This window comes from Enhydra lutris, unplaced genomic scaffold (genome assembly GCF_002288905.1).
Source record: "Enhydra lutris kenyoni isolate GAN:26980312 unplaced genomic scaffold, ASM228890v2 scaffoldscaffold50, whole genome shotgun sequence".
Taxonomy (NCBI): Eukaryota; Metazoa; Chordata; class Mammalia; order Carnivora; family Mustelidae; genus Enhydra; species Enhydra lutris.
Genome location: NW_019154134.1, coordinates 1,923,212 through 1,950,148, shown reverse-complemented (window position 1 = coordinate 1,950,148; position 26,937 = coordinate 1,923,212).

Below are 26,937 nucleotides of genomic sequence, written 5' to 3'. Positions count from 1 at the left end.
TCACTTGAGATCCTCCAGAGAGCAGGTAGCCAGGTCCGGAGCTCCTGGAGCTCACAGCTTAGTGAGAGAGTGACCGGCCTGCGTGACAGGACAGGGTGATGGGTGCCCTGGCAGGGAAACATGCAGGGTATTTGTAGAGCTCGAGAAAGAAACAAGTAATTAGCCTCGGGCTGAAGAGTCTGCTTAGAGAAAATATCTAGAATGGGGAGTGAAGAAAATAGGGTTAGAAAGGCAGTAGGAGCCAGGGTCGGAGAGGAGGAAAGGAGGGGCAAGCATGGGCAGAGGTCCCGTGGAAGAGCGAGAACGTGGCATATTTGAAGGATTAAAAAATGGTCTGTGCAGCTGCAGGCAGGGAGCATGGAGCACATTCATTTTTGTGATGGATATCCAACATTAATTTGCACTTACTCTGTGCCAGGCCCTGTGACAAGCGGACCCATTATGAGTATTAGCTCATTAAATCTGCCCAGCAACCCTATGAGCTAGGGACTGTGGTTCATCTCATTGTACTAATGGGGTAATTGCAAATGAGAGAGGTTAGGACTCAGATATTAAGACCTGAGTCCAAGGCCTCACATCCTGTAAGTGAGCTGGGTGTTCTTCCCGGCTTGAGCATTCTCAGGCTTCTGCCACTCCTTCCCTGGGCACGAGGTCCTGCCACTGCTGGGCAGCCCATCACATAGGTTTTAAGACATGGCAGATTGAGAGTGCTTTTGTGTAGAAGTGTGTGTTCTGCCTCAAGTTAAATCAAAATAACCTGTTTCCCCCTGCAAAAAACAAAAAACAAAACCCAAAAAACTCCAAATACATTTCTCAGTGATAGAAAGTATGACCTAGGTTTTTACTTCTACATGACTTTTAACAGGTTTGACCTCTACAGACTCTCAATTCTTGCAGTCTCTTTTAGGATTCCTTGGGTAGGAAAGAAGCCTCATCTAAGAAGGCTGGTCAGTCTGGGACTTGGGCAAATTTTCTGAGTGTACCTGAGGCTGGATCCTATCCAAATACAAGGACAATCTCCAAGGCAATCTTTTGAGAAAGAATAAAAGTCACTGTAACTTTTCTACACACAACAGCCAAATGGAATATTGGTCTCTGTCAAAGTCCAACAGCATCTAGCCTAATGTCTTACACGTGGTCAATGGCTGGAGAAATATTGGGTATTAGTGAATAGATAAGAGCATGGATAAACAAACAAAAGAAGTTGCTGTCGCTTATGTGTTTCTTGGCCTTCTCCTTAACATGGGGTGTGATAGTGTAAAGAGAAATATTTCTGACTAGTGCCAGAATGTGTAAGAACAGATAAACTCTAGGACCACAGAAGTAATAGCATCTCAAAGAGATTTTTGCACACCCACATCCACAGAAGCATAACTCACAATGATCGAAAGGTGGAAGCCTCCCAAATGTCCATCCACATATAAATGTAAAAGCAAGATGTGGTGTGTACATAAAATAAGATATTGTATGTAAAAAGGAAGGAAGTTCTGACTCCTGCTACAACATGGATGAAGTTTGAGGACATGATGCTGAATGACATGTGCAGTCACCAAAAGACAAATACTCCAGGACTCCATTTATAGGAGGTACCTGCTGTAGAAACATTCATAAACACAGGAAGTACAATGGTGATTGCCAAGCATTGGGGAAAGGAGAGAATGTGGAGTTATTGTGTAAAGGATACAGAGTTTGGGGGACCTGGGTGGCTTAGTCAGTTAAGGGAATGACTATCATTTTGGTTCAGGTCATAATCTCGGGGTTGTGAGATTGAGCCCTGCCTTGGACTATGCACAGAGTCTGCTTGAGATTCTCTCTCTCTCTCTCCCGTTGTCTCTCCCCTGCTCGTGTGAGCATGCTCTCTCTCCTGCTCTCTCTCTCTGTCAAATAAATAAATCTTTAAAATAAAATTTTTAAATAAAAATTAAAAATGAAACATACAGAGTTTCAGTTTTGTAAGAGGAAAAGGGTCACGGAGGTGGATGGCACAATGTGAATGTACTCAGCACCACTGAACTGTACCCTTAGAAATGGCGATAATGCTAAATTTTATGCTATGTGCATCTTACCACAGTTCTTAAATGAAATTTCAAAGACAAAATAAAGGCATTTCAGACAAAAAAATAATGCAAACTATTACAGCATAATTACCAGCTTTAGCATATGGTATTAATTATTATATGACATATTTCATATAATATATAATGGCATTATAATACAGTAATTATCATAGCTGCTGCCTCCTTTACACACTGTACTGTAATGTAATGATAACTGAAGTTATAATAATTGCTATTATAACTAATATCTATTGAACACGTACCATGTGCCAAACTTTGTTTTAACTATTCTTTGCCTTGTATGCTTACTATAATTCAATGAGGAAGCTGCTATTATTTTCCTCTTCTTATAGATTAGGAAACTGAGGTCCACGGATGGTAAGTAATTCTTCAAAGGCACACAGCTGATAAATGCTGCTGTATTATTCCAGAGGAGTAGAGGATGGGAGGGAGTTGCTTTGACACTTTATGGCTGGTCAAAGATTCTTGATACATGTGACCAACTGTTTGGATTAACCAGGCCAGAGGTTCCCCTAACTCACAACCTTGCCCCAAAATTCTTCAGCTGCAGGTGGTTAATAATACTAATTATAACATGAAAGGCACTCCCAGATGCCTGGTACCCAAGTGAAGAGTCTGGATGTATTATCTTGGGCGGTCTTCCCAGCAACCATAGGAGGCAGGTGTCACTATTATGCCCATTTCACAGAGGAGTAAACTGTGGCCCAGAGAAGTTAGGAAGCTTTCCCAAGTTCATATGACTAATAAGCGGTGGAGCCAAGATGCGAACACATGCAGGGTCATGCTGGATTCTGTCTGTTGGCCATAACGTCAAATGAAATGTCAGTTTTCTGGCTTAAGAAACAATGTCAGTTTCTTGAACTGTGATCTGTGATTTAATTTCTCGGTATTATTCATCACAACTATAAGAAGAGTTCATCTTAACTGAGCACTCACCATTAACTGGGTCAAATGCTTCCCATGTGTGACCTCCTAGGTATCCCAAAAGGACTCTCTGAAGAAGGTCCTCTTACTGACCCTGTTTCATAGGAAAAGAGAACAGCCTAGGTCTACCTACTAGCAAGGGGTGGAACAAGGATTCAAATTCAAGTGGTCTGATCCCAATTGCCCTCAGAGACTCTACCCCTCTACCCTGCTCCTCAAAGTGGCAACCTCCAGACTGGCCTGGAGACAGTTAAACATGCAGACTGTTGGACCGGCTCCAGAGTAGACATTTTAACAAGCTCAGGTGACTGGTGTGCATGTTGAAGCATGAGAGATGCTGGACCAAGTTCACCCCTTTTCTGGAAGGCAGGCCACAAAGATACAGCAGTAAGCAATATAGACAGGTCTTGCCTTCCAACAGCCTCCACACTGCTGAAGGGAGACCAACCGGACCACAAGCAAGGAAAGGGTCACAGAAGTGCTCAACTTGAGGGGCTTGGCCAGGAGGCAGTTTCTTGGTCTCCCCTTGGATGTACTGAGTCTGAGGCTCGGGGGGAAGGTCTTAGAAATGTGTATCTAAGAAGACAGTTCATATGCTCTCTGTAGTTTAAGGGCCACTGTTTTCTCTGGTGAGGCTCGGGGCTGGAATCAGAAAAGGCAACACCAGCATCTGTCCTGCTTTTCCTATCACCCTAGTCCTTTGGGTCAAAGAGGCAGACTGCAAAAAACCTCTCCAGTAGGCTGCACAACTGGCTGAGAGGAATTGAATTTGCCCTTCCCTGTGCATTAATTTAGAACATTGACCCTCAGAGAACCACGTGATGCTAGTTAATGTGGTGCACAAAGCTGCAGCACTGGCAATTGACCCTGGGGTTATTGACCGTCCCTATGGAAACACTTCTTGCTTCTGAGCCTGCCTTTGCCTGTCTGCAGCTCAGTGAAGACCATTGCTGCAGCACCCTTGGGACAATTCTAACATGACGGGGGCAGCCAGGCCCTTGGCAGACACTAACCAATGCCATGAGCACATCCCAACTGGGGACTGATTACCATCCAAGATGCTCTCCCAATGCCTGGCTTCTAAGGAGTTCATACACAAATCATTTACTAGCAATTTGCTGCCATTACTGAAAGCTGCTAGCCACCCCTCATTGGAAAGACCTAGGGGAAGAAATACAGGCAAGTTGTTCCCAAGACATGGAGTTTGAAAAACAAAACCAGAAGAATCAAGAGGAAAGGAATGAGATAGGTAACTTGCTTTTTTTTTTTTTTCAAATAGTGATAAGAATCCTAAGTCATATGTAGAGATGTTTTTATAAGCTGCACTAAGGAATATGCTGTATTCTCTCGACAGCCCTGTGAGGTCTATGTCGTTTCAGTTATCATCATTTGACACTGAGAGTAATGCTTTCACTTCATGGGAAGTAAGAGAGAGGAGGAAGAAAAAGGGGGAAGAGAAGGAAGGAAGGAAAGACAAGGTCAGCAGGCAGAGCTCTTAGCTTCCTTCTGGGATAGAAAGAAAACTAACTGTGGAAGGCCTAATGCCCAAGAAGTTTCTCTGAGGATCACAAATAGTATAAATGGAAACTGACTTTTTATCTTAATCTGGAACAATTGAAATCCTCCAGAGATTGACTTGTTTCATGTTCAGTAAACTCAGACAAAAATAAGTTGGCTGAATTTAATCACCCCAAGTAACACACACACACACACACACACACACACACACACACACACAGAGTATTTGTTTTCCTAATTATGACTTCTTGGGAATGAATGGAAAATTTGGCAATCCGATTAACTATAGCTTACAATAAAATAGCACTAAATGGGTGTTTTATATGCTGTTTGTTTCTCATTCTCCTTGGAAGGTTGTCAAGAGTTTAATGAAACTAATACTTTGGGATTTAGATCTCTCATAACCAGAAACTAGAGCCTTTCCAACACTAACAACTGGAAGGAACTCAAGTTCTATGAATCTGTGGGTCCAGGCACAGAGCTAAGGACACTGTCCTACTGAATCCACTCAACAACTCTACAATCAAGATATGATTAATGATTCCATTTTACAGATAAGGTAACTGAGGTTCAGTGGGGTTGTATAATTTGCCTAAATGCTAAGTGTAGGAGTTAGAGTGGGTACCCAGGCAATTGGACTCTAGAGCCTTCCTTCCTAAGAAATGTGTTGAATACTAAGCTACAATAATGTTGGCACACACACACACACACAAAATCTTTCTTCAAATTAGCCAAATTGGTTGCTTGGTGTTCTGTGGAAATACAAAAATATAGTTTGTCTAATTGTTTTTAATGGTTCTACAGACAATGCCTCTGAAAGACATCACACCTTTCTTTTTATTATTATTTTTTTTTAATTTCTTTTCAGCATAACAGTATTCATTGTTTTTGCACCACACCCAGTGCTCCATGCAATACGTGCCCCCCCCCAATACCCACCTTTCTTATCAGAGTGCTTTGACCTCTACCCAGGACACTGAGGGAATGTGTGATACTCCAGAGTATTACTAAGGAGTCATTGTGCCACTCAGTCATTCAGCCTTCTCTCCTCAGTCTCCATGAGAAGTGCCCATTTCCCACCTGGGTCCATTGGGTATGGCAGATTGCCCCACAGGGCCGATAGAGTCCTTGATTCAAATAGATTCCAAGCAACTGACTGCCAATGTGCCAAGCATTGTGCTGGGGGCTCCATGAGCGATTAATTAATTCTCCCAAAGGCCCTGTGAGGTAGATGCCATTATTATTCCTATTTTATAGGTGGGGAAATAAAGATTCATAGTGTTTAACTACAGCTGGGCTTCTCACCATGTCTGTCTGTTGACTCTGGAGCTTGTTCTCTCAAGCTCCATATAATAAGGAGCATGAAAAGATAGACACAGTACCCACCCTGAATAAGCTGTTACAACAGTAGAGGAGATTTACATGAAGGCACTAATTACCCAAGTAATTATTTCATCACCAGTATGGAAAGTACTACACAGTTGGAAGTAGAGGGCCCTGTGCTTGTGTTGAACAGGAGCAACTGACCTGGAGAATCAGGAAATCTTCCCTGAGAAAATGATGGTTCCTTTTAGAACTGAACTGAGTAGTTGCTAACTAGAAAAGGAGAAAAGGGAAAAGCATTTCAGTTAGAGTGAAATAGCATATTTGAAGACCCTAATTTATTAAGAAATCTTAGCAAGAATCTAGTCCTTTGAAGTCTTTGTCCTTTCTCTCATACCACCCTATGTCATTCTCTCTACCAAAAGAGGAACTAGCCTCAGGTTAAATCCACCCACTATCAAATTCTGGTGTTGCCCAACAGACATTCAACAGGTGATTGATAAATGAATAAAACAGGTGGACCAATGCATGAAAACTGGTCTAAAATCAAATAATGTACTAGGGAGGAAAAAAACTGATAAAACCAATTTTTCTTACCAGATATAATGTGTATAGATAGATTTTATAGCTGATTTTTCTAATATTTAGCTATAATTTTTTAAAGTGTATGACCTAATGAGAAAGACTAGTCCTTTCAACAAATGATGCTAGAAAAACTGCATACCCACATGCAAAAGAATGAAGTTGGGCCCCTCCTTTGCATTATATGTAAAATTAACTCAAAATGGATCCTAGACTTAAATGTAAGAGCTAAAACCATAAAACTCTTAGAAGAAAACCTAAGTGTAAGTCTTTGGGACATTAGAATAGACAACAGTTTCTTACAATTGGCACCTTAAAGCACAAGCAATCAAGAAAATAAACAAATGAAACTTCATTAAATTTAAAAATGATTATTAAAGGGGCGCCTGGGTGGCTCAGTGGGTTAAAACCTCTATCTTCAGCTCAGGTCAGGATCCCAGAGTCCTGGGATCGAGCCCCGCATTGGGCGGGGGAGGTCTCTGCTCAGCAGGGAGACTGCTTCCTCCTCTCTCTCTCTGCCAGCTTCTCTGCCTACTTGTGTTCTCTATCTGTCAAATAAATAAATAAAATCTTAAAAAAAAAAGAAAGTTCTCTTTCCAAAAAAATGATTATTAAAAACAGTTTATTAAAAATGCTTTGAGTTATCTCAAAGGATACTTTTGAGAAATTGAAAAACCAACCCTCAGAATGGAAGAAAATATTGACAAATCATATATATCTGACAAGGGATATCCAGAATATAAAAAGAGTTCTAACAACTCAGTGATAAACAAGCAGCCCAGTTTTTAAATGGGAAAAGATTTTTTTTAACTCTTATTTTTTTAAGATTTATTTATTTTGGAGAGAGAGAGCATGAGCGGGAGAAGTAGAGGGAGAGGGAGAGAGAATCTCAAGCAGACACCCTGCTGAGCATGGAGTCTGACTTGGGGATCAATTTCAGGACCCTGAGATCACGGCCTAAGCCAAGACCAAAAGTCAGACGCTTAACCAACTGGGCCACCCAGGTGCCCTGGGAAAAGGATTTAAATAGACATATCTCCAAAGAAGACACGCAAATGGCCAATAAGCACAAGAAAAAATGCTCGTCAACATCATTAGTCACTAGGGACAAGAAAATAAAAAACTCCATGAGATACCACTTCCCTCTCACTGGTGGCCATTAATAAAAAAGATACAGTAACAAATGCTGGGCAAAGATGTGGAGATTGAAACACACATTGGTGGTGGGAATGCAAAATTGTGCAGGCACTTTGAAAAATGGTTTGGCAGCTCCTCAAAATGGCAAACAAAGAGCTACCATGTGACCCAGCAATTCAGCTGGGTGTAGATTCTAAGGTATCTACCTAAGAGAAATAAAAACATATGTCTACATAAAAACTCATAAACAAATGTTCATATAAGCATTATCTGTAATAGCCAAGGAATGGAAACCTAAATGTTCATCAACTAATGAACTGATCAACAAAATGTTTTATATCTATATAAAGTCATATTATACATCAGCAGAAGAAGTGAAGTACCAGCATATCCTTTAACATTTGTGACTCCTAAAAACATTATGCTAAATGAAAGAGGCAGATCACTAACGACCACATTTTGTATGATTCTATTTATGTGAACAGTCCAGAAGAGGCAAAACTAGAGAGAGAGAAAGTGGATTAGTGGTTGCCTAAGCTTGGGACAGGGATGGAGTACAGGGATGGGAAATGGCTGCTAAAGAGTATGGGGTTTCTATCTGGAGTGATGAAAATGTTCTAAAATTGACTATGGTGAATATTGTGTGAATATATTAAAAACCATTGAATTGTATACTTTAAATGGGTGAATTTATAGTATGTAAGTTTTATTTCATATATATTTTTAAAAATTCAGGGGTGCCTGGGTGGCTCAGTCGGATAAGCATCAGTCTCTTGATTTCAGCTCAGGTCATGATATCAGGGCCCTGGGATCCAGCCCCGCAGGTGGGTTCTGCGCTTAGCCGGAAGTCTGCTTAGGATTTGCTCTCTCCCTCTGCCCCTCCCCCGCATCTCTCTACCCTCTCTTAAAAAAAAAAAAAAAATCATGTAAACCAAAAGTAGTGTCACAATCTTCAGGATTACTGGAACAGCATTTTTTTCTTTTTTTGTTTTACTCTCCTTTCCAGAGGAAAGGCTTTGGATAATCGTCTTTCCACCCCTCCCCCTTCCATAAAAAGCACTACTTCCAAAACGACGGCCGAATCCGAATGATGGTTGTCAGGTCTTCTCAACTCTCTGTGTCTACGGGCCTGCCCCATGGTAATCATCTTCCTTCCAAGGAGGTCTGAAGCCCTGTACCGTCCAGCATTCTACAAAGACGGCTAAGATATCTTCCCCTCTACTGTTTTTCCAAGGCTTCCTCCCACCCCCCAGAAGTCTGTAAACAGAGAGCTTGAAATAAATTTTCTTTGTAGGCCAAGCTAAGCAAAACAGCAAAAACAGCAACAATAAACCCAACCCATTCTGAAGAATTCTAGTTATGTGGGGGTTTTTTTCCTATAGTCGCAACAACTTTTAGGCAGACTTTGGCCTGCCCGTGTGAGGAATTCAGGTTACACAAAAGTCATTTTCTTAGAAGCATTTCTGAACAATGGGCTATTGAGCAAACCTATCAATTCTCCATCTATAGCCATCCTTTGTTTGTTTGTTTCTCTGAAGATTGCTGTCTGTGAACTCCAGGCTACCATAGGGTCGGTTTGTCTTTCCGTGAAGAAAGCGGGAGAACGGGATTTCTGATAATCCCCCTTCATCCCCTATCACCTGCATTTAATGGTTTCCCTTCAACTCTCTCAGGGTCTCGATCCATCCTCTGTTTTACTGTTGTTCATATTTAGCTTAATAACTACCTTATTCCATGCATCATCTCTCTGAAATTTTCGGGGAATAACCATGTAAGAGAAATGCGCTTTTTGAATTTAGAACAGTACATTATGTGTATACTTTTATATTATGTTCCATTTGTGCTGATCCAATGGCATTGGCCGAGCTCAGTGGTAAAATGAAATGACTGATGTTTTCCATTTGGAAAGGATGGCTTATTTAGCAAATACATAATAGCATTTATTTTCTTTACCATTAAACATAGTTTGGTGTCTGCCTCCCAGACCAGTTCTAGGCTTCAGCCTTCCAAGTTTGAGCTGTTTGTCATGGCCAAGAAGATTATAACCTCGGTGCTTTTGTTTTATTTAAAAAAAAAAAAAAAAAAAAAGGAAAAAGAAAAACAAAAGCCTCTTCTTGACCCTGAAGAACTGATGAGCTCATCAGAAAAGCTCTGTCTTTAAGTTTTAGGGGATGATTATTTTTAATATCAATACAGTCTCTAGCAGAGAGTAACAATAGCAGGTAATGTTTATTGAACCCTTGCAATGGCCCAACTACCACTTAAAGATATAGAGATAGATACAGAGAAAATTAATTTATTTAACCCCAATAGTGACTCTATGAGACAAGTACTATTATTATTCCTCTGCTGAGATGAGGGAATTGAGAGACAGAGAAGTTCAAACTTTGCCTTAGATCACACACCCAGTCAGTGGCAAAACTGGGATTTAAACCCAGGAGTCTGGCTCCCTAACCCCTATGCCTGGTAGCAGGAGCTTAATAAACCTCTTTGAGCCAACAAATGAAGGATATAGAGCAACAAAAGCGATCTCTGACAGCAAAATTCCATCAACTCACTCCACCCATCTTTTCCAGGCATATGCCCTCCAGGAAGCCTCCCCAGATTACTAGAATAGAAAGGACATTGTTCTATCCTCCCTCCTCCCTGCTCTTTCACCTCCTCCTTATTCACAGAGAGACCTTTACAGGAGATGTGTTTATAGAGAGAAAAGCGTGCTTGCAAAGCAACCCAGTTCCCAGGAACCCAGACATCAGTGTGCGATGCACAAAGTAAATCTGTTCTTTGATTCATTATGACCATAAGAATAAAACAGAAGGATTCTGGTGAAGCAGATGTGGAAAGCAAAAATTCTGTAGGAACCCAGAGTTCTGATACTGGATTTTAATTTTATCTGTTCCTAACATTTGCAGGAGACTAAGATTGCATGACTAAAGTTAGTCTTTATTAACTCATGTGAAACCCTCTCTTTGGTGCCTTGCTAATGAATTGGACACACAAACAAGGCTGCTCTTTCTCAGTTTCATAAACATTCAGCACCTGTAAAACCTGTGGTAGTGGTGGCATTCTTTGCTTTTCTGAACAAATGTTGGTCATTTTAGGGAAAGCGTCAGTAGACATAGGAGAGCTGATGGTCTGAAATTCTGCACGAACACTTGCAAAAAAAAAAAAAAAAGAAGAAGAAGAAGAAGAAGAAGAAGAAGAAGGGGAGTTAAACTGAGGTAACTAAGATCCCATGAGCGGAACGAAAGCCCTGCAACCTTGCCTCACCCATTGGGAAATTTCCACAGAGCCTGGTTTTGAGCCACGCACTGACAGGCTGAGTATGCTGCTTTACATACAAGAGCTCATTTCTTCTCCCCTGCAGTCCTACAAGATGAGGTACTGTCCACCTGAAGAAAAGTAGAGCCAAGATTTGAACCCATGGCTTTTGAATTCTAAACCCTTGTTTTAACCATTCCACCTCTGTTACCTTGGCATACATCTACATAACCTACATAACATAACCTTTGCAACAAATATCTTTCTGGAACTACCTTAATGCAGTAGGACGTTACAGGCAGTGGATGCAAACAGATTTCTCTCAGGGGTCTGATTTTCCCCCGTCTGTTCCCTGGGAATAAGGTATTATTTCTAGAATACCCCAGTTAATGTAGACAGGAATAATAAATTGTAGAGGGTAACAAAGTTCGCAATAGGGAGTGATAAATTATTGTATATGATTGTTGTAATGTTTTAACTCTTTAGCCATATTATACCTGGGTAATGAAATTTGGTTTTTGATATTCCAAAGTCACATAGTATTTCAGGCTTCCAAAATCTTTTCAGCAACATGATTTCATTTGATCACTGTAACAACCTTATGAGATAGGTAGATGGGAGACTCATTCCATTTCTACAAAATGAAAAGTGAGGCTTTGTATTCCCATGCAGCCCAGCTGCTAACCAGGTGAGTGGGTAGTGGACTCCACCTCAGTTTGACTCTCATATCAGTGTTCTTGTCACTATTCCACATGGCTTCCCAGAGTTCCATTGACAGACATTTCACACAAACACAAACTGGGTTATCCTGTGACCTGTGTCTTTGTATGGCTTTCGGAGATGAAGTACAGGTCAGTTTCAACAGATGAAAAACAAAAAGCTCCATTGTATTGGATACCACAGTGTTATCTAAGAGAAGAAAAACACTGCAAGTAAAAGGACATTTGTGGCATTTTGTAATTTAGAAAATACTCCACCAACAGGTAAACAGATTAATAGGATAGTCGTGCAATGGAAGAGTACACAACAGTGAAAATAAATGACCTCTAGCCAAACATGAGGGTAGGAATGAATCCCAAGAAGTCGAAAAAAAAAATGCCATTTCCAGAAGGATATATAGACCATGACCCCTAAAGTACGAAAATGCAAAATAATGTAAGTTTGTATATGTGTCTAGGGAAAGTATTAAGAAATGTATGGAAATAGTAGTCACTAAATTCACATTACGTGTTGCCTATAGAGAGCAGAGTATGCTCAGGGAGTAGTAAGCGGGTTCTTCAACTTGTATCTGTAGTCAATACCTGGGCATCGTGATATATTCTTTATGCATTGATGCAGGTCTTAAATATCTTATAATATCTTTTTCAAAATGAAAATGAAGAAAGCGACCACTCACCCTGCAAGCCTTGAGTGAGGGCAGGTGGCCTGCCAGGCATCGTGCTCGAGGCTGGAATACAGTGGGGACAGGGTGCACACCAGACTTGCCCTCAGACCCTCCCATTCTGCGGAGGAGACTGAAGCGTGTTCAGTGCTGGGAGACACAGCTGCTATGGGAGCTCCAATGAAGATAGTTCAGATGACCTCAGAAGGCTTCCCAGAGAAAACAGAGCTTAATCTGAAAATGAAGAATAAAAAGTTTAGGGTATTAGGGAAGGGATAAACAGCTCAGATTAATTCTACTCACAGTGTCCGTCCGTGTCTAAAGCTAAGCGTCAGATCAAGCAAAGGAGAAAGAGGCACGAGCTAAGGCTGAACAATGAGCCAGACCAGACAGGACCTCACCTTCACTCCTTGCTAACGTTTTCTTCTTATTATTATTTTATTACGTGCTAAACATCTTATGAATTCAGGAGTCTTTTATAGTGCTGCCCAAGAAGGTTTTTTTTAAATGTAGTTGACACACAGTGACACACCATGACACACATACATTAGTTGCAGACATACAACATAGTGATTCAACAACTCCAGATTATGCTGTGCTCACCTCCAGCATAGGTCCCATCTGTCACCATACAATGCTATTACACTACCAATGACCGTATTCCCTACACTGTGCCTTTTATTCCTGTGACTTATTCATTCAGTAACTGGAAGCCTGTATCTCCCACTCCCCTTCACCCATTTTGCCCAACCCCCCACCCTCCCGTCTGGCAACCACCAGTTTGTTTTCTGTATATATAGGTCGGTCCTTGTTAACATTGTCACTTGTTGGAGGAGTCCCAGCGATGTGCCTGGTATGGGGCTACATGTAAGCAAGTACAAAGTGGGGGTGGGGAAGAGAGGACAGGGAAGCAGGGCATCCTAAAATGTTTCAGTGACTTCACTCTGGCTAGATCCAGAACTCTTCCCATAGTCTAGCCTAAAATACAGAAGCAATATCAGCAAGTGAGGACCAGGAGCAAGAGATATAGAGGCAGCAAGTTCCCCGTGACCTGGCTAGGGCTTCCCCTCCCCTTCTTACAGAGGAATTGTTCTGGCAGAGTTCCACATTGTAGGTATGTTACCGTTTTGTCATAGGCAAGTTACACAACTTGGTTAGTGATTAAATGACCAGCAGAGCTGCTATTTGAGTAAGGGAGGTTCAAGGTTGCTTCTTGCTCCTGTGCTTTGCTTCAAAAGGAATTAATTCTTTCTTAATCTCCTTAGTTAGAAGAAGGAACCATAAAAATCAGGTCCAGTCTGCAGTAGAAAGTGCAAAAAGCAGTACCCAAGCTCATTCATCAACCAGTAGGGTCTCTGTGTCTAACCTTGGTCCCATGTTTAGATTTATAAAGTGTGAGATCATTGTCAGTTTCATTTATCTCTCTTATTAAATTTACTGGGCCTCCTTTAAATGACACTATATCTTCTTATCTAATTCAAATAAATGTCTTACTCATGGCTAGAATGCAGATGGTGAAATCTCATTGTTAACTCAGTATTTGAGATAATCTCATTGTTTTGCTTTCCTAATGGAATCTTGAATTCATTGCTCATGCCTGGGATTCCACTCATTTTCACCGATCTTTTCTTAAAACGGCTGCTCTTAAGCATTCTCTGTGTCTCTATGTTTCTACAAGGATGGAACGTTCCTGCTCTCTTCTCTAGCATTTATCTTGATCTGTTTACCTTACAGAAAATCGTCACTCAATTTGACATTTGTGTTTGTTTTCATTAATTATGATTATATATGCTGGTTACGGTATAGCACTGGCTTAAGGATAAATCCTAAGTTTGAATCCATAGCTCTGTGACTTTATGGCAGTTCAACCTTGGTTTCCTCATCTGTAAAATGGGGATAATAATAGCTGTCTCCTAAGAGTGTTGTGGAAATTAGATGAGATTATTTTCATTGCATTACCTAGGCTATGTGGCTTATAGTAACCATTTAGATTTTAGCCAAACAGAATATGAAAGATACTGTACTCTGCATTTACCACAACTAGAAATGCAGTTTATCATTTAAAGGTTTGAACCAAACTGCTGAATTCTGACTTATGAAAGGAATTTTCTTTCTGCTTTGTAGAGCATTTGTATCTGAATTATTGGGGTTTGCTGTATCATGTATACAACCGCTATCTAAGCTCATTTTTTTTGATCTGGTTCCATTTTCCTGGTGACTTCTTCAGCTGCCACAGTGGGCCTCTCCATGTGGAGGAGGCAGCAGACTGCCCTAGTGTGACTGTCTCAAAATAGAGCATCTGAAGTTCCCACCACAGCTGCCTGGGCTGCATGGTAACCAAGAGCAACAGCCTGAGGGGTTGGGGACTGCCAAGCCATGGACTGGGATTACCTCCCACAATCCACCTGAAACAACCACAGCTGCCATCCCACACCCCATGCACTGTCTTACACTCGAGGCTTTACACATACTCTCACCTCTGCCTGGAACAATCTTCCCTACACACTTCCTTCATCAGACTAACTCCTGTTCATTTATCAAGTCTCAGCTTGCACAACACCTTCTTCAGGAAACCTCTGATTCCATAGACTGGGTGGGAATCTCTGTGATGTTCTCTTGTTCTCTCTATGGTGTGTGGGCAGTCCTTATTTTGCATAGTTCCGGGAAACGTGAACTTTGCCTACCACGATTCAGTTAGATAACATCAGCCCTCCAACAACATGGTTCCAACTTTAGTTACCACAGTAGGTAAACAGTAATTGCATAAGGTATACATTTCATTGCTTGCTTTTGGTCTATCCAATCACTTTGTAAAAATCAGATTTCATATCATGACCAGTTACATTTTTTGTCATTCCTTCCAAGTGGAGTGGTGCCAGGTCACTGCATGTTTGCTACTCAGTTCACACACAGACAGCAAAGGCTATAGTTGTGTTGCCTCCTTGTCCCCCCATGATGAACTCGTGTGACATTTTACAAGTATGGACTATCAAAAGGGAGAATTAGCTGGAAAAGATGAAAGTGCAGCAAAGAACAGAAAAGTGGTTACATGGAAGGTCAAATTCAAATCAAATATCAACAGAGTTACAGAAGAAATAGCTGGCCATGGAATGTTAACAGTCATTCCCATTGGATATAACCTACAGATGCAACCAGAGGAACTTAGTGAAGGCAAATTTTGCACATAAATGAGCACAGTGGTGATGACCAAAAAGAGGCCGATGTACCAGAAGAAGTGGTGCTGGCAGACCAATTCACATGAAAGGAACTTTCCGCAATACTTCTCATTGAATTACAAAGAACAAAGGATAAAATGGTAGAAACTGAGCCAAATTTACAAAGGAGTTTGATACTTTTCCCCCAGACACAGAAAAGACGGCTGCTCTTTATTGTTACATGATGAGAAGGCAAGCCCTTGACTCTTGATAAGTTTTTTGCATTAATTCTCAATGTTTCTACTGTTTTACATTTCAGTGTACAAGATAAATAACAGCTTTACTGTCTTTTTCATTTCCCTGTATGTTTATAACTGACAGAGATTTCTTAAAGGTCATGGAACAACCATAATTTTTCCCCTCAGTAATGATGATCACTTTGCACCCTTTTAGCTCACATGATAATTTTTGTGGTCCTGTGATACTGTGCCAAGTGAGAAGTGCTACATGGCAGTGAGTTACCACGCACACTCACACAGAAACAGTTTTGACTTGGGATGAATGAGTGAGTGAATGAGTGAATGAATGAATTAATGAATGAATTCTAATTGGGCTTCACTTATATCAAACACCACCATGAAAGAGGATATTCCTTTCCTCCCTGGCCAGTGTGACTTGCCATCGTTTCTCCCCCATCTGAATGCTTGGCCCATATTCCAAGGAATAGATTTTCTTTCTGTGCTCAAATTAATTCTGTAGCCCTAATAATATCCCTGAAGCTTAGGGTAAGCTCCCCAAAGAGCAGGTCAGTGAAGCAACTTGCAATTGACTCCACCAGATCCAGGCCTAATCCCAGCCAATCACAGCTACAACCACCACTGAGTCAATCTGGAGTTCAGCTTTCTGATTCAGATACTCTATGATTGTGGGGCAAAGAGATATCTTAAATAAATGAAATTTACTGTTATAATATAAACCTCAGTCTGGCCAATAACTTTTTTTTTATTGAGGTAAAATTGGTATGTAACATTGGCCAATAATTTTTACAACCTCTCCTCCCACATCTTTATTAGAACGGTTAATAAATATCCAGATTTTATATTCTTTTTATTTCTCATGCTGAGAAGTAGCAAAGTGGCCAAGATGTCAACATTAGCCACGACAGTCCTTTCAAAGCCATAACTGTAATTTCAAGATGATTGGAAACCAGACTCTTCTGATATTTTAGTACTTCTGTCATTATAATCCTGTTGGGAATGCAACTGGGAAGAGACAGCGTATGAAGGATGCAGCATTCCCACAGCTCTTGGATGTCAGATGGACACTCTCATTAAGACTTTTCCAGGAAATTCCACAAACCAACTTATTTATGTTTCTTTTCTCCTGGGATTCTTCTACAGGAATGTTTTAAAACTTGAATTAACCTCTCTCCAAAGACTTCTAATAATTCTTTGCTCCATAGATATATTGAAATTTTCTTCCAAATCTGTTACCCACGGGGTGGCTGGGCATTTCAGTCCTTTCTTCATTTCTGGCAAACATTCATTGAACACCTACTCTGTTCTCAGTTCTGTTCTTGGCCCTGGAACCAATGCTTGAATGGTCAGACATGCCCTTCTGGAATTTACAGACTGATGGCAGAAGCAGGCACCAAACAGATGAACAAATCACAAGAGCTGGAATTAAACTCACATCATGCATATGAAGGGAACAAATGGAGTGAAGGGGGATACTGGAAAAGACCTTCCTCAGCCAAGGTGGTCAGGGAAAAGCTCTGGGGAGGTGAAGCCTAAAATAGGGGTTGAGGGAAGAAATTTCCTTACAGGGGAACCAATAGGTCATGAATTCTGACACAGGAAGCTTTGGAGGTGTGCTCGAGGAAATGTAAGAGAGGAACTGGAAATGATGTACAAAGCTTTATATGATGGAAGCCATTTCAGGCCAGAGTAACTAGTGTCGCACTGAGCCAGCCTGGCGCCCCTTCTGCAGCCTGGTCCTCTCAAGCTGAAAAGGGGTCCACAAGGGAGATTTCTTTAGGGAGCCTCAGCTTCATCCTTCTGTTTCCTATTTGTGGCAGGGCTGTCCTGTTATAAGAGTCCCACTCAACTCAAGGCTCTGTCCACCCCCCTCTCTGAAACTTGCTGACCCTAACTTGGGGATCCCACTCAGCTTCTTTGTATCAAGCCCATCTTCCCCCAAATTTCTCTCTCTTAACTTGGACAAAGGCGTTTTCCTCATCATCACTCACTGCCCAAAGCAGGAGACGAGGGCAAGGGAACCTTCCAGAAGGAGTCTTCCTTAGGTTGTAGGAAAGGAGAATGGCCTTGGGCCAACTCCACCGGGGAAGGAAACTTCTTGGTAGGGGCCCAGGAAGTCAGGAAATCTATTTTCCCCATCCTTTCTCCTCAGCATTTCAAAATAAGCATGGCCTTACATTTTTAAAGCTCATTATAAACATAATTGAGAAAGTCTGTGATTCGAACAAAGCCAGGAAAGTACTTAACACATGTCATCATGTCATACAATAAAAGTGTATGTACAGTGACTTTTTAAATAATCCATTACAGAAGTGTTTGGGCTGTTTAGTGCAGCTATTCACAGGGACTTCACAATATTTATACCTCTTATTAACAAGGTTTTGGGGCGCGGGGGTAACAGAGAAGGTGATAAATCCAACAAGTCCCTTCTCTCTGACACTCTTAGCTTCTTTTTTAATGAAAAGGAGATAAATACCACTGTAGACCTCACAGGACTGTTGTAAGGACTGACGCCGATGTGTGTCAGCCTCATGGCCCAGGCTAAGTCACAGTTAGAACTTATCAACAGTAACTATTATCATTATTTTATGATGAAAGACCATTTCTCTTTAAAAAAAAAAAAATCTGTACCTAACTTTTTACCACTAAGACGAGTTCTTCCATCGATTAAGACCAGACAAGGGTTTATACTTTCTGCTAGGGTAATTATTTTTGTGAATTTTCCTTAGATTTCTCAGTTTTGTTCATAATTGACAGATTACAGCTGGGTCCTGACTCCATGGATGGCACTGTTCAGTCCCATAGAGGGCAAGTATGAAGTCACATGGAGTCTGGCAAGTTTCTGGTAAAAATAACCCATAGCAGTAGTCTTGGCTTCATTAGAGCTCTTGACATATGGTCTACACTGTGTTTATTCCACTTCCTAAGCAAGATAAACTTTGATGCTTAGTACTGTATGGAATAGTTACAATCTAGATATAAAAGGCCTAATTTTAAACATTGTGATTTTTGACAGTAGCAAAATAATAATAGTAATAAATCTGTATTTCCTGAGTCCTTTAAATTTTTTTAATTCCAGTATAATTAGCATACAATGTTATATTAGTTTCAGGTGTACAAGAGAGTGATTCAACAATTCTATACATGACTCAATGTTCATCTCCTAATTCTTTTTTTTTTTTTCTAGGAAGGAATTTTTTTTTAATTTTTTTTTTAAATTTTATTTTTTATAAACATATAATATATTTTTATCCCCAGGGGTACAGGTCTGTGAATCGCCAGGTTTACACACTTCACAGCACTCACCATAGCACATACCCTCCCCAATGTCCATAACCCCACACCCCTCTCCCAACCCCCCTCCCCCCATCAACCCTCAGTTTGTTTTGTGAGATTAAGAGTCACTTATGGTTTGTCTCCCTCCCAATCCCATCTTGTTTCATTTACTCTTCTCCTATCCCCTTAACCCCCCATGTTGCATCTCCTCTCCCTCATATCAGGGAGATCATATGATAGTTGTCTTTCTCCAATTGACTTATTTCACTAAGCATGATACCTCTAGTTCCATCCACGTCGTCGGAAATGGCAAGATTTCATTTATTTTGATGGCTGCATAGTATTCCATTGTGTATATATACCACAACTTCTTTATCCATTCATCTGTTGATGGACATCTAGGTTCTTTCCATAGTTTGGCTATTGTAGACATTGCTGCTATAAACATTCGGGTGCACGTGCCCCTTCGGATCACTACGTTTGTATCTTTAGGGTAAATACCCAGCAGTGCAATTGCTGGGTCATAGGGTAGTTCTATTTTCAACATTTTGAGGAACCTCCATGCTGTTTTCCAGAGTGGTTGCACCAGCTTGCATTCCCACCAACAGTGTAGGAGGGTTCCCCTTTCTCCGCATCCTCGCCAGCATCTGTCATTTCCTGACTTGTTAATTTTAGCCATTCTGACTGGTGTGAGGTGATATCTCATTGTGGTTTTGATTTGTATTTCCCTGATGCCGAGTGATATGGAGCACTTTTTCATGTGTCTGTTGGCCACCTGGATGTCTTCCTTGCAGAAATGTCTGTTCATGTCCTCTGCCCATTTCTTGATTGGATTATTTGTTCTTTGGGTGTTGAGTTTGCTAAGTTCTTTATAGATTTTGGACACTAGCCCTTTATCTGATATGTCATTTGCAAATATCTTCTCCCATTCTGTCAGTTGTCTTTTGGTTTTGTTAACTGTTTCCTTTGCTGTGCAAAAGCTTTTGATCTTGATAAAATCCCAATAGTTCATTTTTGCCCTTGCTTCCCTTGCCTTTGGCGATGTTCCTAGGAAGATGTTGCTGCGGCTGAGGTCGAAGAGGTTGCTGCCTGTGTTCTCCTCAAGGATTTTGCTGGATTCCTTTCTCACATTGAGGTCCTTCATCCATTTTGAGTCTATTTTCGTGTGTGCTGTAAGGAAATGATCCAATTTCATTTTTCTGCATGTGGCTGTCCAATTTTCCCAACACCATTTATTGAAGAGGCTGTCTTTTTTCCATTGGACATTCTTTCCTGCTTTGTCGAAGATGAGTTGACCATAGAGTTGAGGGTCTATTTCTGGGCTCTCTATTCTGTTCCATTGATCTATGTGTCTGTTTTTGTGCCAGTACCATGCTGTCTTGATGATGACAGCTTTGTAATAGAGCTTGAAGTCCGGAATTGTGATGCCACCAACTTTGGCTTTCTTTTTCAATATTGCTTTGGCTATTCGAGGTCTTTTCTGGTTCCATATAAATTTTAGGATTATTTGTTCCATTTCTTTGAAAAAAATGGATGGTACTTTGATAGGAATTGCATTAAATGTGTAGATTGCTTTAGGTAGCATAGACATTTTCACAATATTTATTCTTCCAATCCAGGAGCATGGAACATTTTTCCATTTCTTTGTGTCTTCCTCAATTTCTTTCATGAGTACTTTATAGTTTTCTGTGTATAGATTCTTAGTCTCTTTGGTTAGGTTTATTCCTAGGTATCTTATAGTTTTGGGTGCAGTTGTAAATGGGATTGACTCCTTAATTTCTCTTTCTTCTGTCTTGTTGTTGGTGTAGAGAAATGCAACTGATTTCTGTGCATTCATTTTATATCCTGACACTTTACTGAATTCCTGTACAAGTTCTAGCAGTTTTGGAGTGGAGTCTTTTGGGTTTTCCACATATAGTATCATATCATCTGCAAAGAGTGATAGTTTGACTTCTTCTTTGCCGATTTGGATGCCTTTAATTTCCTTTTGTTGTCTGATTGCTGAGGCTAGGACTTCTAGTAATATGTTGAATAGCAGTGGTGATAACGGACATCCCTGCCGTGTTCCTGACCTTAGCGGAAAAGCTTTCAGTTTTTCTCCATTGAGAATGATATTTGCAGTGGGTTTTTCATAGATGGCTTTGATAATACTGAGGTATGTGCTGTCTATCCCTACACTTTGAAGAGTTTTGATCAGGAAGGGATGCTGTACTTTGTCAAATGCTTTTTCAGCATCTATGGAGAGTATCATATGGTTCTTGTTCTTTCTTTTATTAATGTGTTGTATCACATTGATTGATTTGCAGATGTTGAACCAACCTTGCAGCCCTGGAATAAATCCCACTTGGTCGTGGTGAATAATCCTTTTAATGTACTGTTGAATCCTATTGGCTAGTATTTTGGCAAGAATTTTTGCATCTGTGTTCATCAAGGATATTGGTCTGTAGTTCTCTTTTTTGATGGGATCCTTGTCTGGTTTTGGGATCAAGGTGATGCTGGCCTCATAAAATGAGTTTGGAAGTTTTCCTTCCATTTCTATTTTTTGGAACAGTTTCAGGAGAATAGGAATTAGTTCTTCTTTAAATGTTTGGTAGAATTCCCCCGGGAAGCCATCTGGCCCTGGGCTTTTGTTTGTTTGGAGATTTTTGATGACTGTTTCAATCTCCTTACTGGTTATGGGTCTGTTCAGGCTTTCTATTTCTTCCTGGTTCAGTTGTGGTAGTTTATATGTCTCTGGGAATGCATCCATTTCTTCCAGATTGTCAAATTTGTTGGCATAGAGTTGCTCATAGTATGTTCTTATAATTGTCTGTATTTCTTTGGTGTTCGTTGTGATCTCTCCTCTTTCATTCATGATTTCATTTATTTGGGTCCTGTCTCTTTTCTTTTTGATAAGTCTGGCCAGGGGTTTATCAATCTTATTAATTCTTTCAAAGAACCAGCTCCTAGTTTCGTTGATTTGTTCTATTGTTTTTTTTTGGTTACTATTTCATTGATTTCTGCTCTGATCTTTATGATTTCTCTTCTCCTGCTGGGTTTAGGGTTTCTTTCTTGTTCTTTCTCCAGCTCCTTTAGGTGTAGGGTTAGGTTGTGTACCTGAGAACTTTCTTGTTTCTTGAGAAAGGCTTGTACCGCTATATATTTTCCTCTCAGGACTGCCTTTGTTGTGTCCCACAGATTCTGAACCATTGTGTTTTCATTATCATTTGTTTCCATGAATTTTTTCAATTCTTCTTTAATTTCCTGGTTGACCCATTCATTCTTTAGAAGGATGCTGTTTAGTCTCCATATGTTTGGGTTCTTTCCAAATTTCCTCTTGTGGTTGAGTTCTAGCTTCAGAGCATTGTGGTCTGAAAATATGCAGGGAATGATCCCAATCTTTTGATAATGGTTGAGACCTGATTTAGGACCAAGAATGTGATCTATTCTGGAGAATGTTCCATGTGCACTAGAGAAGAATGTGTATTCTGTTGCTTTGGGATGAAATGTTCTGAATATATCTGTGATGTCCATCTGGTCCAGTGTGTCATTTAAGGCCTTGATTTCCTTGTTGATCTTTTGCTTGGATGATCTGTCCATTTCAGTGAGGGGAGTGTTAAAATCCCCTACTATTATTGTATTATTGTCGATGTGTTTCTTTGATTTTGTTATTAATTGGTTTATATAGTTGGCTGCTCCCATGTTAGGGGCATAGATATTTAAAATTGTTAGATCTTCTTGTTGGACAGTTCCTTTGAGTATGATATAGTGTCCTTCCTCATCTCTTATTATAGTCTTTGGCTTAAAATCTAATTGATCTGATATAAGGATTGCCACTCCTGCTTTCTTCTGATGTCCATTAGCATGGTAAATTCTTTTCCACCCCCTCACTTTAAACCTGCAGGTGTCTTCGGGTTTAAGATGAGTTTCTTGTAGGCAACATATAGATGGGTTTTGTTTTTTTATCCATTCTGATACCCTGTGTCTTTTGATTGGGGCATTTAGCCCATTAACATTCAGGGTAAGTATTGAGAGATATGAATTTAGTGCCATTGTATTGCCTGTAAGGTGACTGTTATTGTATATTGTCTCTGTTCCTTTCTGATCTACTACTTTTAGGGTCTCTCTTTGCTTAGAGGACCCCTTTCAATATTTTCTGTAGAGCTGGTTTGGTATTTGCAAATTCTTTCAGTTTTTGTTTGTCCTGGAAGCTTTTAATCTCTCCTCCTATTTTCAATGATAGCCTAGCTGGATATAGTATTCTTGGCTGCATGTTTTTCTCGTTTAGTACTCTGAAAATATCATGCCAGCTCTTTCTGGCCTGCCAGGTCTCTGTGGATAAGTCTGCTGCCAATCTAATATTTTTACCATTGTACGTTACAGACTTCTTTTCCCGGGCTGCTTTCAGGATCTTCTCTTTGTCACTAAGACTTGTAAATTTTACTATTAGGTGACGGGGTGTGGACCTATTCTTATTGATTTTGAGGGGGGTTCTCTGAACCTCCTGGATTTTGATGCTTGTTCCCTTTGCCATATTGGGGAAATTCTCTCCAATAATTCTCTCCAATATACCTTCTGCTCCCCTCTCTGTTTCCTCTTCTTCTGGAATCCCAATTATTCTAACGTTGTTTTGTCTTATGGTGTCACTTATCTCTCGAATTCTGCCCTTGTGGTCCAGTAGCTGTTTGTCCCTCTTTTGCTCAGCTTCTTTATTCTCTGTCATTTGGTCTTCTATATCGCTAATTCTTTCTTCTGCCTCATTTATCCTAGCAGTGAGAGCCTCCATTTTTTATTGCACCTCATTAATAGCTTTTTTTATTTCAACTTGGTTAGATTTTAGTTCTTTTCTTTCTCCAGAAAGGGCTTTTATATCTCCCGAGAGGGTTGCTTTAATATCTTCCATGCCTTTTTCGAGCCCGGCTAGAACCTTGAGAATCGTCATTCTGAACTCTAGATCTGACATATTACCAATGTCTGTATTGATTAGGTCCCTAGCCTTTGGTACTGCCTCTTGTTCTTTTTTTTGTGGTGAATTTTTCCACCTTGTCATTTTGTCCAGATAAGAGTATATGAAGGAGCAAGTAAAATACTAAAAGGGTGGCAACAACCCCAGGAAAATATGCTTTAGCCAAATCAGAAGAGATCCCAAATCGTGAGGGGGGAGAAAGGGGATAAAAAGAGGTTCAGAAAGAAAAAAAAAAATTAAAAAAAGAAAACCGATAAAGAAAAAATATAAAAAGGAAATATATATATATATATATATATATATTAGATAAACTATTTAAAAAACGTTAAAAAAGAAAAAGGTAAAAGTTAAAAAAATTTAGCAGAAGAAGAGAAAAAAAATTGAAAAATAAAAAAAAAATTAAATTAACTGCAAGGCTAAAGAATCATGGGGAGAAAGCCATGAGTTCCGTGCTTTGCTTTCTCCTCCTCTGGAATTCTGCTGCTCTCCTTGGTATTGAAACTGCACTCCTTGGTAGGTGAACTTGGTCCTGGCTGGGTTTCTTGTTGATCTTCTGGGGAAGGGGACTGTTGTAGTGATTCTCAAGTGTCTTTGCCCTGGGCGGAGTTGCACCGCCCTTACTCGGGCCGGGCTGAGTAATCTGCTTGGGTTTGCTGGGTTTGCTTTCAGGAGCTTTTGTTCCCTGAGCGCTTTCCGTAGAGTTCCAGAGGGCGGGAATGAAGATGGCGGCGCCCTGGTCTCCAGCCCGGAGGAGCCGAGAGCCCGGGGCCCCACTCCTCAGTGCGCCCTCAGAGAACAGCGCCCAATTACTCCCGTCACCCTGGCCTCTGGCCGCGCTCGGAGCTGACCGAGCCTGCGACCGGTTCAAGGTAACCCCGAGCTTAGAGCTCACTCCTCACCTCTGTCTCTGTAGCCGGCTTCCCCGTTCTAATACCTGTAAGCTCTGCGACACTCAGACACCCCCGATCCTTCTGTGACCCTGCGGGACCTGAGGCCGCGCTGACCCCGCCTGGGCTTCACCCCGGTTAAGCCTCTGGAGCGATGTCCCTTAGTGGAACAGACTTTTAAAAGTCCTGATTTTGTGCTCCGTTGCTCCGCCGCTTGCCGGGAGCCGGCCCCTCCCCCCGCGGTCTATCTTCCCGTCGCTTTGGATTCACTTCTCCGCCAGTCCTACCTTTCAGAAAGTGGTTGATTTCCTGTTTCTAGAGTTGTTGTTCTTCTTCTCTTCGATCTCCCGTTGGATTTGTAGGTGTTTGCAATCTTTAGATAAGCTATCTAGCTGATCTCCCGCTACCTGAAGTAGTCTCAGCCTGCTACTTCTCCGCCATCTTGACTCCTCCCTCATCTCCTAATTCTTAATGTATTTCTTGAGTGCTAACCATGTGCTCAGTATGAATTGCCTCATCTACTCCACCATCTGTAAGTGAGAACACAGAGATTTGGAGTGACCAAGTATGGTGCCTGGGGTCACTTACCTAGTTAGTGGCAAACACAGGACACAAACCGTGATCACTGCCATCTTGACTGTGCTCTCTGTGGTAGGAATTTCAACATCCTCTTCAAGCTAACTGTGAGAGATAAAAGCACAGACTCCTAGGGAAGTCACATCACCCCTTTGTGCCTCAGCTTTTTCATTGGTCAAATAAAAACAATGCTCCTGCTTACCTCAGACAGCTACTATGAGGTTTAAATGAGATGATGCATGAAAAGCACTTAACCAGGAACAATGGGCCTGACCCTCTAAGAACCCCACCAAACCCTCTGGACTATCACAGTTTACTTGATCAGAAAAACTTTTCCCAAATGGTCTGGCCTCACAGCATTGTTCCTTACTGGGGTCACGTTCCTAACAAACTCCATCCCCCTATTTTGGCTTGTGCAGATGAAGGGTTCATTTTTCGCAGTTATTGCAACTTTCTTAATCAGTACCAGTTGACTCCCAGTCTAAGAAATATACATATTCGCATGATTATGTTGATTTCTGGGTGAAAAGCTTTAACTCCAGGGGCACCTGGGTGGCTCAGTAGGGTAAGCCTCTGCCTTCGGCTCAGGTCATGGTCTCAGGGTCCTGGGATGGAGCCCTGCTTCAGGAATCTCTGCTCAGCGGGAAGCCTGCTTCCCCCTCCCCCCCTCTGCCTGCCTTTCTGCCTACTTGTGATCTCTCTCTCTCTCTCTCTCTCTTTCTCTCTCTCTCTCTGTTAAATAAATAAATAAAATCTTTAAAAAATAAAATAAAATAAAAGCTTTAACTCCAAAGGTTCTCCAGAATGACATGCTTCTCGGTTCCCAGTCTTCCTCTTCCTAGAAATGAAATCTTAAAGAAATCCTTCAGGCCAGCTTTGAGGATTCTTTGAGGATGTGCCTTGCAGGAGGAATGACTGGCATTGTATTTCTGCTGTAGCCAAGCCATGTCAATCCACTGAAGGCCACATACCACACAAATCCTCTCTCTCTCTCCTTCGCTCCCTCTCTCTCCATTGTCTATCCACCTACCTACATATCTACCCGTCTTTTCATCATCAGTTCTCATTCACCCTGTGGAAGTCCCTTATGAAAAAGTGTTTAAAACACGGGCTCTACAGCCAAACTTCCCAGGAATAAAACCTGGCCCCATGACTTACTAGCTGTGTGACCTTGAGCAAAGTATGTAACCTCTCTGTGCCTCGTTTCCTCATCTCTAAAAGAGATACATGAATAGTATCTGCGTTTTAAGATTGTTTGAAAAGTAAATGAGTCTAGTGCTTAAAACACTACTTGGTGCATAGGTGCTTTAATATGTCACCATTTATTGTTCATTTCACAGGTGGCAAACTCTGGTTTTGAAAGGTTAAGTAACTCACCCAAGGTCACCCAAGCTCTAAGCTGCAGAGCTGTGATTGGCTAACTGCAGAGCTGGTGCTCCAGCCCTGATGCTATACTGCCTCTCCTTTCACTCCTACCACGTGCTCATTATGCCATGAGCATGGCTGGGCACTGTGGGATACACCAAAGGGACAAAACACCCTTTGACAATAGTATCACTTCTAAGACCTTGGCCGAAATAGAAGGATGTTCTTTGCAGCATTATTCATGATGGCATAAGACCAAGACAATGTTTTAG